At 49.0% G+C, this 26656-nt stretch overlaps 2 protein-coding genes across 6 annotated transcripts in view; one reads left to right on the plus strand and one right to left on the minus strand.

Annotated features, from left to right (window-relative positions):
- LOC142830149 (uncharacterized) overlaps positions 1 to 11744 on the minus strand; it is a 35246-nt gene extending 23502 nt beyond the window's left edge. Inside the window, exon 1 of one of the 2 annotated variants that reach the window (XM_075933193.1) lies at positions 11452 to 11744. The gene's annotated coding sequence lies outside the window, so the exon portion shown is untranslated. Of the gene's footprint in view, positions 1 to 6627; positions 7690 to 11451 lie in introns of those variants that run through there. The other variant, XM_075933189.1, reaches the window with a different exon arrangement.
- The window catches only part of MRPL42 (mitochondrial ribosomal protein L42), a 116459-nt gene that overhangs the window by 71979 nt on the left and 17824 nt on the right, over positions 1 to 26656 (plus strand). Inside the window, exon 1 of one of the 4 annotated variants that reach the window (XM_075933236.1) lies at positions 11839 to 11972. The exons of the other annotated variants lie outside the window; for them this stretch is intronic. The gene's annotated coding sequence lies outside the window, so the exon portion shown is untranslated. Of the gene's footprint in view, positions 1 to 11838; positions 11973 to 26656 lie in introns of those variants that run through there. 4 annotated transcript variants of the gene reach the window in all.

The following is a 26656-nucleotide window of genomic DNA, read 5'->3' on the forward strand; positions in this document are numbered from 1 at the left end:
GTTGTTGATGACTGCAAAATTGATCACAAGACCAAGGGTGTGAAATAGGTCCTGGGCGATGTTGATGGCTCATGATGCCTCTTCCATGGTGAGGGACTTGATAAGGCAGTCATCTAGGTAGGGAAAAATTATAATGCCAAGGCAGCGGAGGTGTGCTGCTACCACCGCTAGTGTCTTTGAGAAGACTCTTGGTGCCGAGGAGAGTCCAAAAGGAAAGACCCTGTATTGGAAATGTTCATCTCCTAATTGGAACCTTCGGAAGCGTCTATGAGCCGGATGTGTGGTTACATGAAAATATGCATCCTGCAAGTTGAGGGACGTGAGCCAATCCAGTGTTGAGCACTGGCAAGATAGAGGCAAGCGTGACCATCTCGAACCTTGTTTTCTGTAAGTATCGATTGAGCCCTCAGAGGTCTAGTATCGGTTTCCATAGTCCCGATTTCTTTTCAATAAGGAAGTATGGAGAATAGAACCCTTTTCCCTGGAATTCTTTGGGTACCTTTTCTATAGCACCAATCTTGAGAAGGTGGAGAACCTCTGCCTTTAAGAGAGATTCATGAGATGGGTCTCTGAAAAGGGACCCGGGGGAGGAAGGAGGCAGAGCGATGAAGGGGATCGCATAGCCTGATGTAACTAGCTCGCAAACCCATTGTAGCCAGACACAAACCCCATCTTGTTTTTCCACAAGCCCCATCTTGTTTTTCCCCCCCCCAGAGAGCAAGAGAAAGGCAGTCAGCCTTTGATGCCCTGGGAACACAGGTTTGCTGCCTGTCCCTGACTCTACCATAAACAGAAACTAGACAGTAAATGGGCTAGCTGACGACCCGGGGCCTCCCGTCGCCCTGATGGCTAGTACCAGTAATTGACACGCCTGCACTGTCCCAGAGAGGAATCTTCGCCCATCACATACCAGAGGTGCCCATTGTCTGCATTTTTCCCAGGTGTAAATTATGCTTTGCACCCTTCGTGGGAAACTTGGTGTTCAAAGCCATTTTTCCTAATTGGCCACTTGAGCCCAGGAAGAAGCCTACATGACCCAAGGGGTATAAAAGAGGTTCAGCAGCCCACCCCATTTGAGCTCCAATCATCTATACCTGCTGGCAGGTATTGATTGTCTCCCGAGGTCTGTGGGACGCCCAACCTCGCCCTACTTCTTCCCGAGGGATTGAGAGAAAGACGCTGGCCATGCCAAGTCTGGAACGCAGGGGTGAGAATATATACCTGCTATGTGTCTATTTTGCATGCATTTAATAAGAGCTCAGAGAACCAAAGGGTTTCATGGTACCTGTAAGTGACTTATTAGTGTAATTTCTGTCCTGTCCTTTGTAGTGTCTGTGTTATCTGTAACACAGTAGTAGCATTTAACAACTAAGTTTACCCTGTAACAATAAAATAGTAACTGTTTAAGCTTTAACCTGACTCCTTCAGTTGCTGTAACAGAACCAAGCACAATTTAAAAAGAACTTCAGCCGGTCATAAGGGACTCACTGCCCTGACCGTCGGCTGACACCCATCTGTCAGTGATGATGGCAAACCAACGAAGACAGTATGGTCTCAAGCGGTAGTGGAAGAGTCTGATTGGTTCTTGTAGATGGTCTTCCAAGGGTAGGTGTCGCAGGCCCTCGACAAGCGCATCAAACCTGCTGTCGGTTGTTTTGTTTAGATGCCTTGTTTTGAGGACGTCGCTTCTGCAGGCGTTGTCTAGGATGTTGTTGGTCGTATTGTCTGAATCGGTTTGGGGCGTATGAGAATGGTCGTTGTCGTTGGTAAGGAATATAGTGTTGCCGACGATACGGCGGAGTGTACATGCCAAACGTCCTGAGAGTGGTTCTCGAGTCCTTTCCAGAATGAAGCAGTTGGTCTGTTTTCTCAGCGAATAGGGCTTGTTTATCAAAGGGCAGGTCTTCAAGTTTAGACTGTAGGTCTTTTGGTATAGCTGCCAGGTGTAACCAAGATGCCCAGGTGTAACCGAAGTGGCAGTTGTACACGCTGCTGTGTCAGCGACATCCAGGGCTATTTGTAATGCTGTTCTAGAGGGGGTGTATCCCTCTTGTATGACTGACTTCAAAATCTGGCGTTTGGCATCAGAGAGTTCATTGAGGAGACGGATAAGCTTGGTATAGTTATCAAAACTGTGATTTGAGAGGTGAGCTGAATAATTTGCCATTCTCAGCATTAGAGTGGCCGATGAGTAGACCTTTCTGCCGAATAGGTCTAGGCGTTTGCCCTCCTTATCCCCTGGGGTGGCTTTGTGTTGGGGGACTTTGGATCTCTGTTGTGCTGCGTCCATTACCAGAGAATTAGGTTAGCGTATGGGAACAAAAATTCGCTACCCTTGGCAGGGATGAAGTATCTTTTATCTGCCTTTTTACTCGTTGGGGGGACTGAGGCCGGTGTCTGCCAGACCTCATCGGCTATTTCCATGATAGCATCATCCAGAGGCAAGATGATTCTAGATTTCTGATGTTGCCAGAGAAAAGACATTTAGAGCTATTATGTTCAAAATCGAGTCTCTCTAGATTCCATCTTGTTTTCCTTCTTCTCCCTTTGTTACCCTTCTCCCGCCAAAACCTAGGTGCATACGGTTCTCTGCTCAGTGCACCCCGCACTATAGTTTGCACTCAGTCCAAAACTGTGCACTGGGCACTCAAATGAGCTGCACACCGCTCAGAAACTGTGCATCCCTCCCTACTGGAGAGTTGCACATGGCACCGTTTGCTGCACACAACCCTTACCACCCTTTTCCCGCCTTGAAGGGCTTATAAGCCCTGACCAAGGAAAGGTTCGGGTTCGCCACTGTCCGTCCGTATTGTAGCCTGTCAGTCACTGTCTGCCGTCCCAAGTCCTGTCAGTGTTTGTTCGTCTCCCGTGGTGCTCCATTTTAGTTCGTGGGTTCGGGTATAAGGATTTTGTTTGAGCTGTGGAAGAGAGAGAGAGAGCCTCACAAGTGTGGGAATGCCCCACTTAAGGATTATTGCCTTCTGCCACATGGACTTGAACTCAGTTACCGCTATCCTTACCTGCTGGATTGGACTGGAAGTCGAAGGGCTACCAAGTACCAACCCCAGAGAGAATCTACCCGACCCATTAGAGGCAAGATCCACCAGCAGGAGGGCTGTTCAACTGGACTACCTTTCCTTGTCAGCGAGGGACTCCCTGCCGTCCTCCCCTAAGGCTTTACATTAGCTGCAGGGTAGAAGGTCGCAGGCCTCAATCGCCGCCGCCTCTGACACTGTAAAGTATACTCCCCTTGTTGTATCCAGGGCTTATCTATCTTCTTTTCTTCTGGGATAGGGTGAGTTCATGCTGTTTGTGTTGATGTATGTTCCACTGTTCAAAATATATGGTTTGGCCTTAAACATTAGTCTAGCCTGATTTGTGGTTACCCAATCCAACGGTGACTAGATACGTAACACCAGGCTGAATCTGGCTTCTGGGAGGGGGAAACCCTGCTTTAGGCCTTGGGCTCAGTCATTGCCACTAGCCTTAACTCCCACAACAATTGCTTACCTCAGTTCCCCAGGTAACACTGAGAAGGTTGCAAATTCTTCAGCATCTTACGTTGTTTTTGTTGAACCTGTGACAGTTGAATTTTTTGTGACTCCGTGTGACGGGGCGCCGCAGCCCCGCACTGCAGCCCCCACTGCGACCGCCCTGTTCACGGCATGGGGGGCAAAGTACCGGCATTGTACCGGGTACTCATGGGCCGCAGAATGCCTTTCAGCTCCAGACGTGGCAGCTAAAACACGTCCTGGGAGCAACGGGGTAGGCGGAGCCACACGCGTGATGTCAGAGCGACGTCACATCAGATGCCGGAAGCGGCAGGGGATTTATACACTGCCTGGCACCGAGAGAGGGGGAGGGTGTGTGTGTGTGTGTGTATGTGGCATGTGTGGGGGGAGGCCGTGTGCCAGTGGGGCCCCCATGGAACAATGGGGATCCAAGCCCAGGGGCAAAGCAAGGCGGCCAAGCCGCTGGAGGTCCAGGTATGCCTCAGGAAGGGGTGGCCAGACCAGTGGGGGAGAGGAAGCAGCCCAGGGCAGGGTAGCACTAAGCCCGCGGGCTGACGGGTTTTGGCAAGGAGCCCCCGTCAGCTGGACCGGACCACAGAAGGTCCACATCCTTAGGGCCCTGGGCTGGGGCCCGTGAGTGAGGGCGGGCCCGGGCCCCTCCTCTTTCCCCTTGCCCTCTGAGGAGGGAATACCCGACGAGCATAGAGGGAGATAGCGCACCGCCACCCCCACACTCCCCCAGCTACGGGCAGAGGCCCAGCACGGTTTAAAGGTGTAGACAGAGTTGCTAGGGTAGCGACTCCAAGACAAGACTAAGGGGACGTTTGGGACATTCGAAAAGGGTCAGGGTAAAGACAATACGGTGGACAGACTGGACTGGTCACCGGTGGACAGACTGGACCCACCATACTCTGCCACACACTTAAAAAGATCCTGGAATCGGCGCGCGTCATCTGTAGGTGGACTAGTGGCTGGGACTACCGCCTCATCTGGGGATGAACAAGACTGGTGGTTTGGTGATTCCTCTTGCTGCTGGATTGGTTTGGTCCCGTGTACTGAACCTGGGGCAGGTTGAGGCGTTGAGGGCACATCCTCCGTCAGGGTGGGTGGTCCAGTAGGTATTGATGTCACTGGATGGCTAACAGTATCGCGACACGTCTGAGTATGTCAATACTCCGGTGATCTTCAGCACGTGTTCCGTGCTGAGCAGGGAAAGTGATAATCATAGCACTGGCAATGAGAGTGGTAACTCCTATCCATGGAATATCGTGGAGAGTATGCCCTTCTCATAGAGTGATAGTAGCGAGAGTAGGAGGAGCGTGCTAAAGATCTGGAACGAGATCTACTCTTTCGCCGTCTTGGTGATGATGGGGACCTGCGCTGGCGATAATGATGAGGGGATGGTGAATGACATGGTGAGCGGCGTCGAACACGGATGGAGGGGCTGTCACATCTGTGATCATGTTAGTGCACTGTCATGTCTGTGATCATGGAGAAGCATGAGATGAGGGTCCTGGAGAAAAAAGCACTGAGTCTGGCCTAGGAGAGGGGGTAATTGTTCTTCTGGTTCTACGCATTGCTGTAGATGGTGTGGAAGAATGGTGCTGCTGTTATCGCACCTCTGGGTGGTCAGGTGCCAGTATGGGCGATGGCGGTGCCGACGGGATGATCATGATGTTCAGCACCGGGCTCAGCGGGAAAACAGCTGGTGCCAGATCCCCAGCAATCTGTGCGGAAACAGCTTCTGAGCGCTCGGTGCGGTGAGTGGCTCTGTTGGTGCACCGTGGCTCAGAGTACTTTTCTGGCGCCGAGAAAGTTGCCGGCGCCGGGATCAACTTCAGCACCACAGGCGGTCTCTGTGCTGGCACAGTCAGAGCCAGTGCAACAGCCGGTGCCAACTCCACTCTAGGTGCCAGTACTGGTGCGTGCACCTGGACTCCTGAAGGAGCAGGACCCGGCACAGACGCGCTACAGGTGGTCTTGTGCTTGTCGGGGCAGGAAGCCAAGCCTGTTCTGAGGGTGCTGAGCTTTTCCAGCTCCTTAGCCCTTTTTGAAGCAGAGAGGTGGGAGGACAGAGACCCCCCATTCTCCCGGACTTAGAGCTGGCCTCTTGAGGGCTGCCGCTGTGTCCGAATGTTCTGGCTCATCAGATGGTTGCAGAGCCTTGTTGAAAAGGAGCATCTTGAGCCGCATTTTGTGATCTCTTCTTGCTCTTGACGTAAGGTTGCAACAGTGCTGACATTTTTGGGAACATGCCCCTCTCCTAGGCACTTAATGCACCTAGAGTGCCCGTCAGAAGCGAGCATTGCATCAATACAAAATGCGCATCTTTTGATACAAAATGCGCATCTTTTGAAGCCGGCAGCTCCAGGCATGCTGAAGAGACAAAAATTCTTTTTATATATATATATATATATATATCTTTTTTTAAATAGGAACTGTAACAAGAACCAGAGCTATATACTATGAAAACTTCAACTATTAACTATCAGTAACTAAGAGTGTTTACAAGTATTCCTCAAACTACAGGAGAGCAGTTAAACTCCGTCTGCAGCCATAGACAGTTAGGAGGAACTAGCGGGAGCCAGGCTGCGCATGCTCAGAGCCAGCATGAGTGGCGCATGCCTCTGGTCGTGCATGCACGATCTGGCTGGACCACACTGAAAAAGTTTCCAATCTACAGTGCGGGACGAGCCCGACACCTAGAGTGGAACACCCACGGGGACCACTCAAAGAAGAAGAGCCAGCGCAGCTCGAGACACAACTGATTGGCCCTCTAGAGTTCCCAGTCTCGCCAAGAGCAGGGACCACGCTGGAATCCCAGGGAAAGTGGAGTAGAGCACGACAGACGTTACTGTGCATGCTCAGTTCGCAGGGCTAGGGCCATTACCAGCGGAGCAGGAATGGGGTCTGGCGCCAGGAGCAGATTGTGAAGTTATATCTTGAGTCAGTCACGCATGGCTCCGCATCCCGCCACGGCCCCAAACCCCAACCGTGGAGCCCGGGACCCGCCAAGCCCACCCAGCACCCCTGGAACGACACGTGAAGGGCAGAGCTAGGCCCAGCCTGTCCGGCTAGGACACGGCATGTGGGTGCGGGTGGATGCCACATTTACCTGGCTTAGTCCGCAACGCTGGGCTGATTCGATGGAGATACTCTCAGTAAGTCTCTCCTAGCCGTTACTTGCTCGCGGCCACCGGAAACAGTACGATGGTTACTTCCGGTAACATCACGCACCATCAACGCATTCTGGGAAATGTAGTCTGAAGTGGTTTGATGGTGGGAGGCGAACCCCTAGAGGCCAAACACCTCCCACCATAGGGGTGCACTGTCAGGCCCAGCCCAGTCTGGCAGAACACCAGCTAGTGGTGCCAGGCCCCACCCCCACCCCGTCTCATGCCAGGCTTAGCCCCTCTCTCTACCATGGGTGCCAGCCAACCTGCCCCCCCTCCTCTAATCCCCGCTGGAGGCGCCAGGCCAGCAGCATCCTTCTCTCTCTTATGGGTGTGAGACCCAGCTCCCCCAGAGAAGGATGCCAGCCCCAACCCTAACTCTCCCTCCTGACACCAGGCAGGAGTGGGAGGCCCAATCCCAACATCAGGTAGTGGGGCTGAGCCCAGCCTCATGACCTTAGCTGAAGTGCGAGTTTGTCTCCATAGTGTTACCTCAAAGTGACCGTTCTTGCCAGGCTTTACTCAGGCAATGCTTCCGTTAGCTCAGTGGCAATCTGGCCTGAAATAAGGACTGCAGGACTGGGCTCAGGTTATCTTCATAGGTGGCTGATAAGTACCCAACATTAATTCTAGGCAGTTTACAGGCAATGGCCAATGGTTTATTTAATTTTTGGCTCCTTGCATGAGGCATGTGTGACGGACCCCCGCCGGTCCGCACTAGGGCCAGGGCCGCCGGCGCCCCCTGGAGCCCGCCGGACGGACCGGCAGGCAGCCGGAAGAGCAGGGGAGAGCGCGCCGGGGAAGAAACCCTGCAGGGGGCGGGGCGGCTAAAACCCCGGCGGGGAAGGAGGGGTCAGGGACAACCCCCCGAGGGGGGCGAGTTGTCCGCCCGGCGTTCCGCCCGGCCAGAGCCGCACGGGACCGGCGTCAGGCCGGGACGCCCCGGCCGTGACGTCGACGGACGCCAGGGCGCCGGGGGGGCGGCCCGAACGCCCCTGACGTCATCACCCGGGCCGCTTGAAAAGCGGCCCAGCGGAGCAGGAAGGGGCGGCACTCGGGAGAGCTGCCGCCACCACCGCCGACCTAGCCGCCGAGGGGAACCCCCCCCGCACTGGAGGAGACGAGGGAGCGACCCTGAACCCTCACGACAGCCGCAGGACGAGACCGGCGCCTCGGGCGGGGTAAGTGACTGCGGGACTTCTCCCGTCGGGGAGCGGAGAGTGGAAGCAGCCCGGGGCGGGGGTCTTTTGGCGCCCGTGGACAGGCGCGTTACGGGGATAAACCCCGCCTGTCGTGGGAGGAACGTACGCTTCGTTCTCCCCCCACTTAGGGCCCCGGGCTGGGACCCGGTGGAGAGGGCGGGCCCGGGTCCCCCACATTCCCCCTCCCTACTACGACACCCCAACCCACAGAACCCCGCTGGGGTGACTAGATAAAAGGGCGAGGACCCTGTCACTTGGACTGTCCCGACGGGGACCCGACTTACGGGCAGGCCGCCGGAGGCGACCCCGTCCCCTCGCCAGGACCCCGGGCTTACTGGTACCCCGGGCCAGCCCCGAGGAAAAGGAATCCCCGAGTTCGCTGATCCCCGGTCCGGACTCGCGGCCGGGTGATCGCACTCAAACGACCAGACGGCGGGTCCGCTGAACCCCCCTTCCTCCGCCGGAAGGGGGCGCTCGCACCCACACGGGCCGTCACAGCATGGTTAGATTCTTCTTCGAGCAGTGTCCCGTGGGTGCTCCACTGTAGGTGTCGGCTTGTCCCGGCGCCGCAGATCGGAGATCTTTCTAGCCGTAGTCTGCCGGACCACGCATGCGCGAAGTACGGCTCGTGGCTTTTCGCGCCGTTTGAGCAGCACTGGTCCGGCTCCCGCCAGTTCCTCCTGACCGTCCTCGGCCGCGGACGGAATAACGTCTCTCTGGCGATTACTGTTTCTTACAGAGACAGAGAGACTTTAAATGTTATTGTATATAGTTCCTATATAGAGTTTTCCAAGTTATAGTTATATTCTAGTCGTTAGTCGTTTAAAAAAAAAAGTTTTTCTTCAATAGTTAGTTAGTTATCCCAATGCCGGGTATTAAGAAATGTGGCGAATGCCACGAGGCAATGCCTGCCTCTGATGGCCACGCTCTATGTATTAGGTGCCTTGGGGAAGGACATATACCCCAAAAATGTCCCCACTGCTCCAAACTAACAGCTAGGGCTAGACGGGACAGAGACATGCATCTAAAAGTCCTTCTGTTCGACAAAGCCTTACAACCGGACGTCAAACAGTCAAAAGGACACTCGGAACAATCTAGGAAAGTTAAAAGAAAACCGTCTCCGACACGATCCCTCCCACCCTCAAGATCGGCAGATGATCAGCCAGGGACGTCAACAGCACCGCCCGCAAAAGTAGCGAGGCCGCCGAAAGACAGCCGGAGTAAGTCGGCCCCGAGCCCTTCTATATAGGGCTCGACCGTCTCAGCCGTTCCCTCGGTCTCTAAGCCGCCTACGGCTCCGAGAACCTCTCCCGGCACCAAGCATCCCCCAGCACCGGTTCGTTCCCCGGCACCGAGACGCAGCCGCTCCCCGGCACCGAGACGCAGCCGCTCCCCGGCACCGAGACGCAGCCGGGCACTGAGCCGTAGCCGCTCACCGGCACCGAGGGCCCCGGCACCGAGGCGCTCTCCCGCACCGAGATGTTCTCAGGCGCGTAGCCGCTCTCCGGCACCGAGCCGCTCCCCAGCGCCGAGACTATCACCTAACCTAACACGCTCTCCAGTACCCATGTGCTCACCGGCACCGAAGCAACTACCGACGCCGAAGACCGCAACCAAACGTTCGGCGGAAGCTAGCTGCCCTTCAATGCATGCGGCTCCATCGGCACCGAAGCGTCCACTGCCTCCCACCAAACAACGGGAGCCCCAACGACCATCGGCACCGAGACACTCCACGTCTTCGACCGCGCCGGCACCGAGTCGCCCTTCGGCACCGAAAGACCCGTCTCAACACAGACGCTCACCGACAATGCGACGGCCTTCTCCTCTTCATACATCTCGGGAGCACAGTCAGTCACTGGTGCCGAGTCGATCAGCGACGTCGACGGGGCCCACCTCGGCACGGATTCCCCCAATGCCAGTCGAAGTGATTCCGCATTCAGTTATCTCTACCCCGGCATCTTCTCCACCGGAGCATTTACTAGCCCCAACGGCCCACGCATCCAGGGGATTATCCTCCCTATCCCCGAGCCCTGAGTTTTCTCCAGAGCTGCGATCCCCGTCTCCACAGTACTCCGAGTACTCTTGTACTGGCCATACATCAGCACGTTCTGGTCATTCTTACCGCCGTGACCTGCGTTCACCCAGTTACAGCACTTACTATAGAGACAGGTCGCGATCACCAAGATCAACCCGCTCGGAATACTCAATGGGATCCCGCCGCTCCACATCTCCCCATTATCGCCATACTTCGTCCTATCAACACCGGTCCCCGCAATCCCATCCAGGGCAGAAATACCAGTCCTCTTCTGCTCCCTCAAGACCACCAACCCCCTCCGGGTCTACCTCTCATGTCGAACAACCTCCTCCCGCTCGGGATGTCGAACCTGACCAGTCACCAGCACAACAGTCCTCCTTTATTGGGAGTCCTGAACACATTCCATGTGGAGAGATTAAAAAGACTGGGACTTTTCATTTTGAAAAAGAGATGAGTAAGGGGGAGAACTCTTTGCTAGAGAATGTTATGATGGCAAGATACAATGGGGTTAAAAAAAAAAACCTAAATATGTACATGGAGAATAGGGTCCCTCAATGGCTGTTAGCCAGTAGGGGCAGAAATCCAACAATATGTTCTGCGTGTCCCTCACCTCTGTTTGTCAGAAGCTGGGAATGGACAATTGGTAATCACTCAATGGGTAATGCCTACACTGCAGAGGAATATTGAAGCTGCCCGCTATCCATCTTTCAGGGTGCAAATTAGCTAATTTAAGGTTAAAGTAGCTAATTAGAAGTGAGAGGAGCACTCTGGTCAACGCTGGTAACCCTGCTTCCATGAGGAGTAAGGGAAGTCGAAGGAAGAATGTTCTTCCTTTGACTTCCTGCAGTGTAGACAATGCCAAAAGTAGAGTTAAGGTATTTCGATTTCAGCTACGCAATTAACAAAGCTGAAGCTGCATATATTAACTTGATTTTGTCCTGTAGTGTAGACGTGCCCAATGATTGCCTGTTGTGTACATTCCATTTGGCTTTGGCCACTGTCAGAAGATAGGATACAGGGCTAGATAGACCACTGGCTATTCTGTTCCAGCTCTCCTCCCTCATTAATCCCCTCTGCTCAGGGAAGGGGCAGGACTTGAGGAAAGGGTGGAGCACGGCTGGGGACTGCAGGGTGGGGGAGGGTTTCCCTGGCCAAGGCCAGATTATCCATTAGGCACAACAGGCACAGTGCCTAGGGCCTTCGACAAAGTTTAGGGCCTACGAAAATTCATAATGGACTTGAAAATAAGAAAACTGCAAAATCAAATATTACAATTGTAACGACAACATCTTCTTACTTCCCTGATCAGATGATTAACTGCCGGGTGCATCCTAGGTATCATTGTAATATACATCAAAATGGCTGCGATTTTAGCATGAAGTATCATGAATTGCTCACAAGGTGCAGCACTTTCAGGAGCAAAAACTGAAGTGGGCAATATTAGGCATCTATGCACCAGGCATTTCTCCCATATCTATTTAGAATCCAATTGAAAGCCTATAATTATGAGTGGCCTAGGGCCTACTAACCTTAATCCAGGCCTGTCCCTGGCTCCACACCTGGGACGCTGAGGCACGTGCGCGCCCCCCCAGGGCGAGCCCTGTGGAGCTGCGTCTAGGGCGGGTGCCATGGCGAGCACGCGCGGGCGTTTGACCGCAGCCTCGCCTCGCTGGGCAGGTGTCTGGGGCGTGGCAGGGCCTGGGGCGCTGGTGCTGCGGGGGGCGTGAGGCGGGCGGGGTGCGGGGCGGCTGCGGGCGGGGGTCGGGAGCCGAGACCAGAGGCAGCGCTGGGGGCTTTAGGCGGGTCGGTCTGGGGGCCGGGCGGTACCGCACGCGCCTGGTTACGGCGACGGCCCCTGAGCGTCAACTCTCGCGCCTCCCCGCAGCCGCGACTACGCTTCCCAGAAGGCTGTAAGTCGCGGCGTGACGTCATCGGAAGGGAGCGCTCGGGTTCCTTCCGGTTGTGCGCGAGTGTCGAGCGGAGCCGAGACCCAGCGGCGCTTGAATCCCGATAAGACAAGATGGCCGGGCTGCCCCGCAGGATCATCAAGGTAACCGCCACCCCTCCCCCACTGCCCCTGTGCCGGGGCGCGGAGCGCGGAGCTTCCCGTGAGCGGGGCGCGGCGCGGGGAGGCGGGCGCTGCCGACCACGGGAGCCCGGGCAGGCCCTGCCGGGCTGGGAGCGGCGCGGGAGCGGGCGGGGCCTTGGCCCGCGGAGCCGCCATTGGCCCCCCGCCCCCGGGGCTGCGTGACCGAGCGAGGCGCGGAGGCCCCTGCGGCTGCGGTGGCGGCGAGGCCCGGGCGGGGTTTGGGCGCCGCCGCGGCGCGGGGAATGAATGGAAAACTATTTCCCTAGGAGGGTGGTGAAGCAGTGGAATGGGTTACCGAGGGAAGTAGTGGAGTCTCCCTCCCCAGAGGTGTTCAAGTCTCGGCTTGACAAAGCCCTGGCCGGGTTGATTTAGTTGGGATTGGTCCTGCCCAGAGCAGGGGGCTGGACTTGATGACCTTCTGAGGTCTCTTCCAGTTATGATTCTATGAATGGACAGTTAACAATGTTCACATTTATGATTTCACGTCCCTAGGACAGAGGTAGTGGCTTAAATTCTTTGGGGGATATCTTCAGAGAGGAGAAAAGATCCAAGAGGAGAACCAGTAGATGAGGTTGAGTAGCCATTAAAGAGCTAGGGATGCTGAATTTCAATTAATTGACTAATCGAATAGTCAATTGATGTAATTTGTATCAACTATTTCATTAGTTGATAAGGGTGCCCCCAGGGCTGTTGCTACACTTCAAAGGTGAAAGTGCTGCGGGGAGCAAGGGGCCAGCAATGCAGTTCCCCACTGGCCCCGTGCTCCCTGGGCGTTTCCAAGTGGCAGTTCCCCATGGAGCTCAGGAACAGCTGGGGACTCCCCTGCTGAGCCTGGGCTGTGTGTGGTGCTGCTGCTTTGAAATGCCACAGAAAGCCCAGCATCAGGCTCCACCTGGCATTTCAAAGTGGCAGCATCTCTCAGAGCCTGGGGTCAGCAGGGGAGTCCCCATCTGTTCCTGGGCTCCATGGGGCACTGCAGGCAGCCTGGGAACGCAGGTAGCCTGGGAACGCAGGTAGCCTGGGAACTCCCCAGCTGGCCCTGGACTGCATGCAGTGTTTCAAAGTGGCAGCGCGTGAAGCCCAGGGTCTGGCCCCAGGCTTCATACAGAACTGCCACTTTGAAGCAGTTCTATCTTTCTGATAGAGACAGCAAGTCGGGGGAGGAGGGGGGTGGAAGGGAAATACAACTAGTCTATTACTGTGTTGACTATCTGCTAAGCATTTTTTATCGGGTAGTTGACTACTCAACTATTCATTCACACCCCTATAAAGAACAGGGCACAAGATAGAACTAGTAAAGCAAACCATGAAAGGCAAAGAGGGGAGTATAAAAGAATACATTCAGCTGCTACAGAAACAGGCAGATTAATGATAGAAATGTAGCTGTGTTAGTCTGGTGTAGCTGAAACAAAATACAGGACTATGTAGCACTTTAAAGACTAACAAGATGGTTTATTAGATGATGAGCTTTCATGGGCCAGACCCACTTCCTCAGATCAAATAGTGGAAGAGAATAGTCACAGCCATATATACCAAAGGATACAATTAAAAAAAAGTGAACACATATGAAAAAGACAAATCACATTTCAGAACAGAAGAGGGGGAGGGGGGAAGGTAAATGTCTGTGAGCTAATGGTATTAGAGGTGATAATTGGGGAAGCTATCTTTGTAATGGGTAAGATAGTGTCTTTGTTGAGACCGACATGTAGAGTGTCAAATTTTAGCATGAATGACAGTTCAGAGGATTACCTTTCAAGTGCAAATTTAAAAGGCTTCTGGAGCAGGATGCAGGTAATTAAGTCTTTGAGACAGTGTCCTTTCTGGTTGAAATGGCAAGAAACTGTTTTTTCTTCGTGATCCTGTCTAATATCTGTTTTGTGGGCATTGATCCTTTGGCGAAGTGTCTGAGATGTTTGTCCAATGTACAAAGCAGACGGACACTTTTGGCACATGATAGCATAAATTATATTTCTGGATAAGCAGGAATATGTATTCTTGATCTTATAACTCACTTGGTTAGGCCCAATAATGGTATCAGCAGAGTGAATATGTGGACAAAGCTGGCAACGGGGTTTGTTGCAAGGGAAGGTACCAGGCTGGTATTAGTGTGGTATGTCGTGTGGTTGTTGGTAAGAGTCATCTTGAGGTTAGGTGGTTGTCTATAGGAGACTATGGGTCTGTCTCCCAGAGCCTCTTGGAGTTTAGTATCCTGTTCCAGTATAGGCTGTAGTTTATTGATAATGTGTTGGACAGGTTTAAGTTGGGGGTTGTAGGTGATGACAAGTGGTGTTCTATTGTTGGTTTTCTTGGGTCTGTCTTGAAGTAGATGGTTTCTAGCTATTTGTCTGGCTCTTTCAATTTGCTTTTTTATTTCTCTGGGTGGGTAGTTGAGGTTTATAAATGCTTGGTAGAGATTCTGAAGTTTCTGGTCTCTGTCAGTGGGATTAGAGCAGATGCGGTTGTATCAAAGGGCTTGGCTATAGACGATGGATCGTATGGTGTGTGCTGGATGGGAACTGGAAGCATGTAGGTAACTGTATGAGTCAGTGGGTTTTCTGTAGAGGGTGGTGTCTACTTTTCCATTGTTGATTTGTACTGTGGTGTCCAGGAAATGGATCTCTCGTGGTCCAGGCTGAGGTTAATGGTGGGGTGTAGATTGTTGAAATCTCTTTGGAATGTCTCCAGTGTTTCTTGGCCATGCGTCCAGATCATAAAGATGTCATCGATGTAGCGTAAGTAGAGAAGGGCTGAAAGGGGACGGGAGTTGAGGAAACGTTGTTCTAGGTCAGCCATAAAGATATTAGCATACTGTGGGATGATTAAGAAATTAATCTACTGTGGCAGATTAAGAAATTTTTGTATTGTAACTCCAAACAATCCCATCTTTTTCTGGCTTAAAAGCTGGCACCTGCTGCTTCTGATAGAGATAGCAGAGAGGGGGTGCATGTAGTTATTATGAATTAACCAATAAGCCCAGGTTTATTGGTTAATCACGTATACAACTACTTACTGACATCCCTAGTTTGAAAACCTTCTTTTCCTCCTGCAAGCTTCCTTTTCTCCTACCCCAAAACAGAAAAGGGGCACACCTGCAAGGAATAGGATTTTTACTGGAGGTGTAGGATTGACAGCCACCAACTGATTCTTACCTTTACACCTGATGGTTTACTAGTCTGTGCACAATCGGATCAAGCTGTTTGCTTTTAGGTGGAGCTGATTGTAGCTTTCATTGTTGATAGGTTTTAACAGAATGCATGTATACTTTTTGTTTATCCTGTAAAAACTGGAAAACTCAAATGGGAAGGCTTAGACTGTTATCTTCAGTGCCAATATGACACCATTCTAATCTATATAACAGGTACTTCTGAAATTAATGACTATTTTGGCTCAGTTTCTCTTCTAAAATAAAAAGAATACTTTTCCATCTTGTCCAGTGCTTTGGGATTCTTTCCTGTAAAGTTCTATAGCACTTTGCGGTGATCTATATATATCCTTGTGTATATTTAGTAGCTTCAGCATGCTGTTGCTCAGTGGGATGTTATAAATAGGAGATATTGATCTTCTCTGATCTCCTTTATTTTTCTCTAAACCAGTTTTGGGCCATCTGGGACCTGTGTGTCCCATTGGAGTTCTATGTGTATCCCATGAGATCGTTGCCCATGCGCTGGGTCTGCTAGATTTCATAGGTTTCTGTTTGTGTATATGTGTTTCCTACTGGTATTAATAAAGTGACACACAAAGTAAGGGCATGTGAATGAGGTGCGTGATGACTGCACAAATTGACTGAGCCATGCACTCCCTCTGCATCCAAAATGCTGCTACGGTTCAATTGGCACACAAGCACAGCTTGCGAATCTGCATATTCTGAGAGACCTGGTTAAGAGAATCTTGTGGCTCACTGTGATGGAGGGCTGCTCATATGGCCCACTCTTTAGCCTATGTTGTCTATTTCTTCTTTAAAGCATGAGAATAATGTTGTGGAGTTTTACCACACTGAATAAAAACCTGTCCCACAGATGAGGTCTTTCACTTTCTGTATGTTGAGATCTGAGTAGTTGTTAGCCACATCAACACCTCTACCCCTGCGCCTCCTCCCCTTCCCCTCCAGCATGCTCTGCATTTAAAACTTGGATAAGAAGACTAGCCCATTCCCAGCCTGCCAGTCTGGGTTTTAAATGAAAAGCACGCAGGGGAGCTACTTGCCACTCCACACTGCTGCCTCTCTGGAATTGGGGCCAGAAGCTCACTGGCAACCACCCTGTCCCTGGGTGGGGGACTGAATAATCATGCAACCACTAAGAATTTTAGTGGTTACACAATTATTGAAATACGTGATTTCTAACATCCCTAGTTGGGAACAGAGATGGTAAAATGCATTTGTGTAAACCTTCATCCACTGAAAACTTCAGCAGATACATGTTCCCCCACCCGCTGCCTCTGTATTGGAGGTAGAGGGCATTTGGCTCAGTGGGAGCTGGTATGTGTGAGGCGCCGGATTCAAAGCTGGTTCCTTGTATGTAGTGGCTCCCACCTGCCCTTCTCTATGCTGCTGCCTCTGAGTGCGGGCAGTGTTGGGGGCAGGTGGCCCAGCAGAAGCTGGCACATACGGGGAGCTGGCTTAAAAGCTGATTCCCTGCACATATTGGCTCCTGCTTCCCCCCATGCTCCCCTGCACTGCTACCTCTGATACAGAGGCAGCAGCACAGGGAGAGGGATTCTGCTTAGCAGGAGCCAGTTTGCACAGGGAGCTGACTTAAAAGCTGGCACCTGCTGCCTCTGATAGACAGCAGGGAGGGGGTGAATGTAGTAGTTAGGATTAATCAATAAGCCCAGGTTTATTGGTTAATCACATATACAACTACATGCTGACATCCCTAGCTTCTTTCCCCCCCTTCAATCTTCCCTTTCTCCTACCCCAAAACAGAAAAGCCACACACCTGCAAGGAATAGGATAGTTGAGTTCCTTTTGGCTCAAGTGGGTAACTGGATTTATTAAAAAAATAAAAATCATATACAAATCCTATACTCTTCTTAAAAAAAAAAAAAAAAAAAAAGTTGATCCTTCCTCCTACCAATGCTTTTCCCCCACATCTCTCATCTTCATCCTCCTCCTGTTCCCTATTCTCTTCTTCCTTAGTCCCCCCATACTCAGTGTGTTCACCTTCATTTTGGGAGAATCGTGGGATCACTATCAGTGTGACTCTTCTGAAAAAGGAGAGATGAAACTTCTTGTTTCAGAGCCCATCTTTTTCAGCCAGCCTAGAGAATCAAAAAGCAAGACGAGGTGCCATTTCCAGAAAGGAGAGTATTGCTCCTTTGGCTTAGAGAGAAGGATCAAGCTGAAGTCTGAACTGTACAGTAATTCCTCATTTAACATGTGCCCGCTTAACACGTTTTCACGATAGAATGATTTTTTTTTTAGGGAACGTTTTTTGATTTACAAGACCATCCACAGAATAACACGATTTCCCCAGCCGGCCCATTGCCAGCGGCTGCGCAGGACTTCCCTTGTTTCCCTGCACAGCGGCGGAGGGTTCGCTGCTCGCCACGCTGTTTCCTGGTGACTCCCCCTCGCCGGACGCAGTGTGTGTCCCGGCAGACCCGTCACAGGGGCATACTCCCAATCCAATCTGTACTTAAAATAAGGTGGAGGGTAGCAAAGGCACAGTGTGGTAAAGTTAGTTCTCATAAGTCACTTCTCATCTTTGCCCATACTCTTACTACTATTAAAAGTTGCTGAATTGCCCATTTATAATACACTACTGACTGGGAGATTTTTGAAGCTGATCACAGAAGAGTGCAGTATTCTGATATGCTACATCAACTGCCCATTATAGCAGGAAAATAAGTTCCTTTGGGGTTTTTTGTCATCTTAATGAATTCCATTCCATGTGTGTTTCCACAGCCATTGCCATGCAATTTTGGAATGGCAAAGGCCAGACTTAAACTCCCTGGCATCACTTTAATAGATACTTTATAAAACTCCTGGATTAGCCAGCAATTTTTTGGTGTTTGGTGAGAACAGATCTGTTATTCTGTGATGTTACCTTGATTTGAAAGTAAAGAAAGTAGGTTAACATTCTTTTTTACATGAGAGCACAGTGAATCTGACAAGATGTAATGATTTTGGGTTGTGGTTTTTGGGGAGAGAGTAGGGGACAATGAGGCTGTTTGCTAATACAAAATAAGAGTTTCCGTTTTTAACTGTTTTAAAATTGTTGGAATGACAATGGTTTGTCTAATTTAAATACCAATAACTATGTGATAAATGTTGGGAAAAGTTTTGTAGCTTTTTCCTTAAGCCAGTGATCTCTAACATTTTTAAGCATGAGATCACTTTTTGAATTTAAGTGTGATCCAGGAACTACCTCAAACCCAAATACCCTTGCCCCCACTTCCTTCCTGCCCCTTCTTTGGGGCCCCGCCCCTGCTCACTCAATCCTCTCTCTCTCCAATCCTCACTCACTTTTATAAGGCTGGGGGCAGAGGGTTGGGGTACAGGGGAGTGGGATGTGGACTCTGGTCTTGGGCTAAAGGATTTGGAGTGTAGGAGGCTCTGAGCTTAGCTTGGGTCAGGGAGTTGAGTTGCGGGGTGGGGGGGTCAAGGTGGAGGCTCTGGGAGGGAGTTTGGGTGCAGTGGGGGGGGTCTCAGCTAGGGCAGAGGCTTGGGGTGCAGGAGGGGTTCATGACTGGGGCTGGGGTTCAGAATGTGGGCTCCAGCGGGGCACAGCTTATCACAGGTGGCTTCTGTGGTGTTGGTGCAGGGGGCTAAGGCAGTCTCACCCCTGCTCTGGGTCCTCACCACTCCTAAAAGTAGCCAGCAAACTCTTTCCATCTCTGCCTCCCCTTCCATTCTGTGGGGGTGGGGGAAGGGCACTCTGACATCAGTACCCCCACTACTTCTTCCCTTGCCATGCACAGCAAGCAGGAGGCTCCCAGGTTGGGGGGCAGCTCCAAGTCAGAGGGCAGGAGCAACACAGAAGTGCTGAGGGACAGCTGAAGTGCTGGCTTGATAGCCTGTCAGCCAAACCTGTCAGGATCACCTATCAAAGGCTTCATCATCTACCAGTAGATCCCAATCTACTGGTTTGCGACCACTGCCTTAAGCGTTCTTTAACTTTTACAGAAATATATCACTGAATGACAACAATGTCCTTCCTTATGCTTCTTTATTGCTATAGTGTATGGGACGAAGGTAGGAGTATGACCACTTTCCCTGTCAATACAGAAGTCGTTTATTTTTTTTTAAATCCTTAAAATCCTTTATTTCATGTGATCGATTTTCTCTTCAGTCTTCTAAACCAGTACAGAGTCTTATCAGTCAAGTGAGGGCTAAAGCTTTCTATTTATACTAGTGTAGTTCTGCCACTAATGAAAAGGTGACATTTTACAAATAACTGAATACAGTTTTTTCAAGTATAATTATTAGTGTGCCATTGTATTGTACTAACCTTTGCTTTCTTCTTCTATAGCAGTGGTCTCCAACCTTTTTACACCCAAGATCACTTTTTAAATCTCAGAACAAGCAAAGATCTACTGCCCCAAGACCCCACTCCTTCCTTGAAGCCCCTCCCTCTCTATTCTTCTCATCTGGCACTTGCTATCCCCAGCCCTTATACACTCTACACTGCCACTTTTTTTCCGATTCTTCTGTGGGAAGTGTTTTTTCCAACTTTTAGCCTCTCTAGATTGGACCAATTGTCAGAAAAACCCTTTCTTTTGTCAGCCCCCTTATTCCTTGTGGACTGAGGAATATAGGAGTTACCGAAAGAGCATGTTTGCTGTTCCACTAAAAAAATGGAAGAACAAACACATCCCTGGATGCAGAAGAGTTTTTCCAGGATATCTCTGGAATCTTGGAAAAACTCCTGCAGTCTAGCTATACCCTCACTTTGTTGAGACCGGATGTGTGGCCTCTGGGGTAGGGATGAGGGATTTGGGTATGGGAACAGGTGAGATGCACAAGCTCTGGGAGGAAATTTGAATGCAGGAGGAGGTGGATAGGGGGATGCTGGCTTGGGGAGGGGGCTCCAGGCTGGGGAGTGTTGGGGTCAAATGGAGGGTTGGGCTACTAAGCAAACCACAGGTTTGTGGATGTGAGGATGCAGGAATTTGGGTTGGCGTATGTGAGGGGCTCAGAGCAGGGGATTCCAGTGTATGATAGGCTCAGATCTAGGGTCTGGGAGGTGCAGGAGTATTATAATGCTGTGGCCAGATGGGGGCTTGGCCCCAATTGGGGGTTTGTTGGCCAGGCTTCATTTTTAAACAAAAGATTATCAAACACAAAAAGTTTCTTCATTGTCTTGATTTATGAGAAGGGCAGGGAACCTTTTTGAGTCAGGGGTTACTGACCCACAGAAAAGGCAGTTGGGGCCACACAAGGGAGATGCAAAAAAAAAAGAAAAAAAAAAAAAGAAAACACTCCTCCAAAAAACCCCAAGCCTCACTAATGTGGCCCCAACTGTGCTGGTAGCAGGGGTAGGGGACAGGGTGGTAGTGAGGGCAGGGGACAGGGTTCTGGGATGGGGGCAGGGTTCTGCAGCAGGGGATGGTGCCAGTGGGAACAGGGAGTCCCCTGCACCTGCCTCCTCCCAGGACTCCTGGCAACCCTACAACACTCTCAGCAACTGGGCCCCTACTGGACCCCCCCCCCGAACTCTCCCTTCCCTCCCCTTTACCTGGCTCCGCAGGGGAGTTCTCTTCTGCCACAGAGTAAGAAAACAAGATGGCCACTGGCAAAAAAAAAAAAAAAAAGCCCGAAAGCTCTTAAAGGGGCCATGGGTGGTGTGTAGTTTTTTTTCTCAATAACTGTCGGTTTTGTTTTTGGGTTTCTTTTTTCCCCCCCTCAACTTTGGTCCCCCCCCCCGCTTTTTTTTAGTGTTTTTCTTGGGGGGGGGGGGGGGGTTCGGTACTTTTGGTTAAATCATCTGGCAATCCTAATCACAGTTTTGAAGGATTTTGTTCCTCTATGAGGATATCAGATCTAGGTAGCTCTAGGGTGCCTTTTAATACTATAGTGTTCCTTGACATTTAAATAACAGTTACAGATGTTTGCCTTTAAATAAGTTAACGAGTTATGTTAAACTAACCAGTTGAGCAAATTGACATACTCCATTTAATGGAAGGAGTCAAGAGGATTTCCTCCTTTTGGGTTAGCTGCAAGGTTGGATTTTTACCTTACCAGTTCCCTTGTAGCTTCTGTTAAACAAGTTTAATGAAGATTAGGTATGGCCAATTCTAAGGTCTTCATGAGGAATTGTCAATTCAAAAAACCTGTAAACAGAATTCTCTTTACACTAGATTCTGAAACAGCATGTTAGGTACTAAAATGAACTAGGAAGAGGAACAAAACAGCCGAACACACCACCTTACAAGATGCTATCTCACTTGACAGATCTTCCAGTTGAATGAATTGGCACAACCAAACTGGGACGCAAGTATATAGGTATTTGCTGTTTCCACTGGCTGGTAGGAAGGCATAAGCTATTAATTCCAGACTAGTCTAAAATAACTTTTAAAACATAACTTTAACAGTATTTAAAATATATAATGAGTTTTATTATGTAGCGCAAATGACCTACAGCCAACAGCATTCTCAAAGCCCATTCTTACCTGTGACTTGATTTCAGTAGACCTCAAAGCCAGATTTTCTAGGTCTTGCTAAAACATTTCATTTCAGCTTGATAGATGCCATTTGTAGTTTTCAGTGTTCACAAAGTTTTTGTACAGGCATTAATATTGGGATTCTGTTGTGTTTTTTTTTTTTTTTTTTTTTTTTTTTTTTGGCAGCCTACCTGTGAAGTGGTATGTGTATATAAGACTATACTTAATTTGCAATATTGTGGATCCTACATTATTAGGCTTCTGCCATAATTTTGTCAACTGTGCAATGGTGGTAGGAGCTTTGTCTGCCTGCCATAGGCATTAATGACTATAATATACTTGCAGCAAAATATCTGGCTATCGAACAGATTAGCAGGCATAACGTAACGCTTGCATGTGTACATTGTTCCAGCTAAATTTTCTTAAACAAATGGATCTTCTCTGGCTTTTCCAAATTACCACAATTAATAAAAGTCGATTATTACTTTTCTGCAACTTTCTGTGCCTTGTCTGCAACTCAGCTGCAATTATTTGACAATCATTGCATGATTCTAGCAGGGCCTTGATTATGTATTTTTGCAATACCAATGAATAGTGCATATTTTTCCTATTGTCTGAACTCCTGTTTTATACATGGTTTAAGTATTTGAGCTGATATTTTTAAAGCCATTTTGATGGGACTTGGACTGCTGGCTGCCTAATTCAGGTTTGAAAATGAGATTTAGGCTTCTAAATCAGTTGAGCATTATGAGGATGAGTGCAACACCTAAATACCTGTAAAAATCTTGGCCTGAATCTTCTTTTTCTGTGAATAAGTCTGACGTCTAATACAAATCTCATGTTAATTCTAAATATAGAATTTTAAGTCCTGATTCAGTAAAGTACTTAAGCACATGTTCTATATTTTTGAGTAGTTCCATTGAAGTTATTGGTACTACTCGTATGCTGAAGTGCTCTGTAGAATTAGGGCCTTAGTGACTTAAATTTAAAGGAGATGGGCAAATACCTTTATTTTTAAATGGCAAGAATAAGAAGGGCATTCAGCTTTTGTCTGAAACTTTTCAGTCACTTTCCAGTTTCCAGAATGCAGCACATGCTACAAAAGGTTATTAAAATGCAAGCATTACCTTGCCCGTAATAATAATCTGTGGAACATTCAAAGGTAATATTAATAATCTTTTTTTAATGCTTGGCTTCATATTTGTGCAATAGTGCCTTGCTAGGGTGTGTTTGTTCAAGCATGAGAACCAGCAATCATGGCAACAAGGGATACAAATTTGTTTTACTTATATGCTGAATAACCTACCAGTGTGAGGTCACTACTCCAGTGCTTTACTAGGGATGTCAATGTGTAGCCAACAATATGATTAACTGATAAGCTTTGGTTTATCTGTTAATCTTGACTACTACAACCATTCCCCCCTTGCTGCCTGTGTATCAGAGACAGTGGGGAGTGGGGGGAGGAGGAGAAACAGAAGCCAGTGTTGGGGGGAGCTGGCTTAAAAGCACAGTTTTGTGTTTATTACAGCATGGAAATGGGAATAAACTATCCTGGCATAAGACCACTCTCACGAGAAAAACGTATCCACTGTAGGCATTGTACTAATATAAACAAATTGGTTTAAAAACCTATCCCCACACCCTTACCCAAACTAGCTGTTGTGGGACATTTCTCAAAAGTTCAGACCTGGCCATACCTAGCCTGGTCTACACTATGTGGTTAGGTCAACGTAGGCTGCCTTCTATCAACCTAGCTGTGAAAGTGTCTTCATTTAACTTTGGTTCTTGCTGATAAGTGCCTCTCCACACTAATTTAGTAATACCACTTCCTTGAGTGGCATAAGGTCATATTCAATTCCGTATCAGTGTAGACGTGTTGCTTACATGAGCTATTACTGGCTTTCTGGCATTATCCCATGCTGACAATACAAGTACTCCCAGTGAGGATGTGTACCACCTCTGACACAAGGAGCCAAGTATGTGCATGCAGAAAGTATTTAATAACTGCAGTGGCCAACATAAGTAAGGTCAGCATAATTTTGTAATGTAGACATGTCTTAAGGCCATGTCTTCACTACTTCTCTGTGAAATCAGCCCCCCCCCCCCCCAAAAAAAAGTGTGTGGGCTTGCAGTGGAGTTTTATTTTTTACCTTGTGAGGTAACTATTGCAAGTTGGTGATCTTGGTTTAAAATCCTAGCAGAAGCTAGGCTGCTTGATTTAGTGTGGCAAAGCTCTAGCTGTGCCTGTGGGTCCTGTGCTTCTGGTGGACAGTGTTCGGCCTCAGAGGCTCACTATGCCCCACCACACAGCCTCTTTCTCATCACAGGCTAGTCCATAATATGGGGGTGAAACCCCTCTGTAGTCCTGGTTTCCCTAACCAGGGATAGACTCCTGTAGAGGTGTGGGGAGAGTTGGGGGGAACCCAGGCCTGCCCACTGCTGCAGGTTCCGATCGAGGAACCCTAAGGCAGTGACAAAAGATGGGGTTTGTTCTACTGCCCGTCTGGCAACTTCTCCCAGTACCTTTCCTCTGCTACCTGCTCCTCCAACATACACTTCCTGCATTGCAGTTCCCAGCTCTCACCCAAAGTCCTTTCACTCTCAGCACTTTGGATCACATACTACTCAACTAATGGAAGAAAAGCCCTTGTAAACCAATCTCAGCTGGTTCTTCATTGACCACAGGTGGTCTGATTAGCCTGACTCCCTTGTCTCTGGAAAGCTCCTAATTAGTTCCATGTCTTCTAGTTGACCTGATCGTCCAGACTGCTTCTGGAAAGTTCCTGCTGGTTCTAGCCAGTTTACCCAGGGAACAGAGACTTACTTAATAATCTAGGACAGTGGTCCCCAACACAGTGCCTGTGGGCGGCATGGTACCCGCCAGGGCATTTGTGCTCCCACTGAATGATCTGGGCTGGCCCCGCGCATGGGCAGCCCTGGGCGCGTGCGCTGCGCAGCGCATGCGCGGACCCGCTCCTGGATGTGCGACACGTGCACGGACCCGCGCCCGGCAGCCCCGAAAGTTTGCGGACCACTGATCTAGGGCTCACATGCTTTTCTTCTAGCACTCTTTTATATCCCTCTGCACGGACAGTTAGTTGAGGTCAGCTCCAGGTGGGACTATAGTACCTATCTTGCCTAGCCACATCATGACTTGTAAAAACTAGCTGTCCCTTGTAAATCCTGGTGGAAATTGCAAGAGAGCTAACGTGAATTATATGTGACTAGTTAACCGGTGGGGGCTGGAGGCTGCCCCTCTTTAATCTGTTAACTGTTTAGATTTTACGTTCTTCATATAAATTAGTTTTTTATTTGTTTTTTAAACAAATTGGCCATGAATACATAAATGCCCTAACGCTAAATTTATGAAGTAGCAATAAGTAGGCAGTGCTTTCAGTAGGTGAGTTCCAAGCCTGACTTGTCTCCATTAGAGCTGATTGGCAAAACGTTGCTGACAAATTGAAGAAAAATCAAAATTTCATGAACATATCTGTCAAAAGTTTCCCACCATTTATGTCTATTTAGTTTCAGAGCTTTATTCTTGTAGATATCAGTGTTCCCTGTAAGCTGAGTGCTTGGGTGGCCACCTAGCTGATTAGTAGAGCACCTCCAGCCAACAGCATGTGTTTCTACTGGTGATGCACGTCTTGGTGCACATAGCAAATTTTATTCTGCAAATTCATAGAAAAAGTTAGAGGCAACATTGGTGGACGTACTGAAGAAAAAAGCATTAACTGTCTCTTCTAGAAAAAGTGAATGTTATATTTAATACAAAAAAAGTAGTAGTCCAAAACTACATATTTTCACAGTAATGAAGGTCATGAGTGTTATATAATCAAGCATGAGTTTTTAATAGACTATTTCTTTTCTTATTATATATTTAAGTAACTGGGTGGTGATGAATAGATGGTTGTGATTGGGATGCTTTATTTTCCTTGATTCTTTTTATTTAAGACTTAGTTTAGTTTTTCCAATTTTGGGGTATTAATCACTTGCTTAATCATAGTGGATTGCGTGGTTTTAACCAGGGATTTGGAGCAATCAAATTTTGGAATTGCTCTGCTTCAGCACCAGTAGTGACTGCTCTATCTCTGCTCCAACTGCGCTCCGCGCTCCCACTCCAATTAATTTTTAACTAAATGAAAAAGTGCATACTATAATTTTGGAAAAACACTTTTATTCAGTTTTAAAACAATTTAAATATCATCAACAAAGATACAAACTAGAATAATTCATTTTTTAAAAAATTATTGCAGCAATCAAGTAGTCTTTCATAGCCTGCCTCAGATCATTTAAAATGAACTTTAAAGCCGAAAACAGTCGTTCTACACGAGCTTGAATTTTTGGCATGCTCGAAGCAATTCTACAGGCAACCTGAATGCGGTTTGAGTAGCTGTGAATGGCCTAAAAAACAGACTTAACTTTTAGCCTACCAATAGACTCCATCGCCTCACAATCTTCCCGAAAGTTTCTCTCAAATAATGCTTCGTACAATTATGAATCGCAGAATCTTGCCAGCGTCTTTTGTGTTTATCCAGTTCCTTTTTGAAGTCATCATTTTGTGAAGAATTGGTGCTTGAATTATCTCCATTTCCATGTGATGGTTGAAGAGGTCTCAGGGATGGACGCTCGAACAAGTTCAGAGTGGAGACAGAAGTTTGAGAACTGCCTGCTGTTTCTGAAGGATGTGAACTTTCACAAATTCGATTGTTGATGACTCCTTTTGTTGTTTCATTTTCTTCAATCTCTTTCACTGAGTTCAAATGTAGTAACAGATTTTGTTTTTCGAGTCGTCGAGCAATATTAAGGAGCCCTTCCTTTGCCTTTGGTATTTCCCTTGAGGTAAGAAGAATCCGATACCGTGGGTCAACATAAACTCCAGCAAGGAAATGAATATTGTCAAAAAGCTTCTCTTCGCGTTTCTGCATGGAGGATAGAATTCCTTCTGCAATTTGTCCACCATTTCTTTGCAAGAATTTTGACAGTTTTTGCCATTCCTTCGTTAAAACTCCTGGGGTTACATCGACAGCTTGAAGGTTCAG

Source organism: Pelodiscus sinensis, chromosome 1, assembly GCF_049634645.1.
Source record: "Pelodiscus sinensis isolate JC-2024 chromosome 1, ASM4963464v1, whole genome shotgun sequence".
NCBI lineage: Eukaryota > Metazoa > Chordata > Testudines > Trionychidae > Pelodiscus > Pelodiscus sinensis.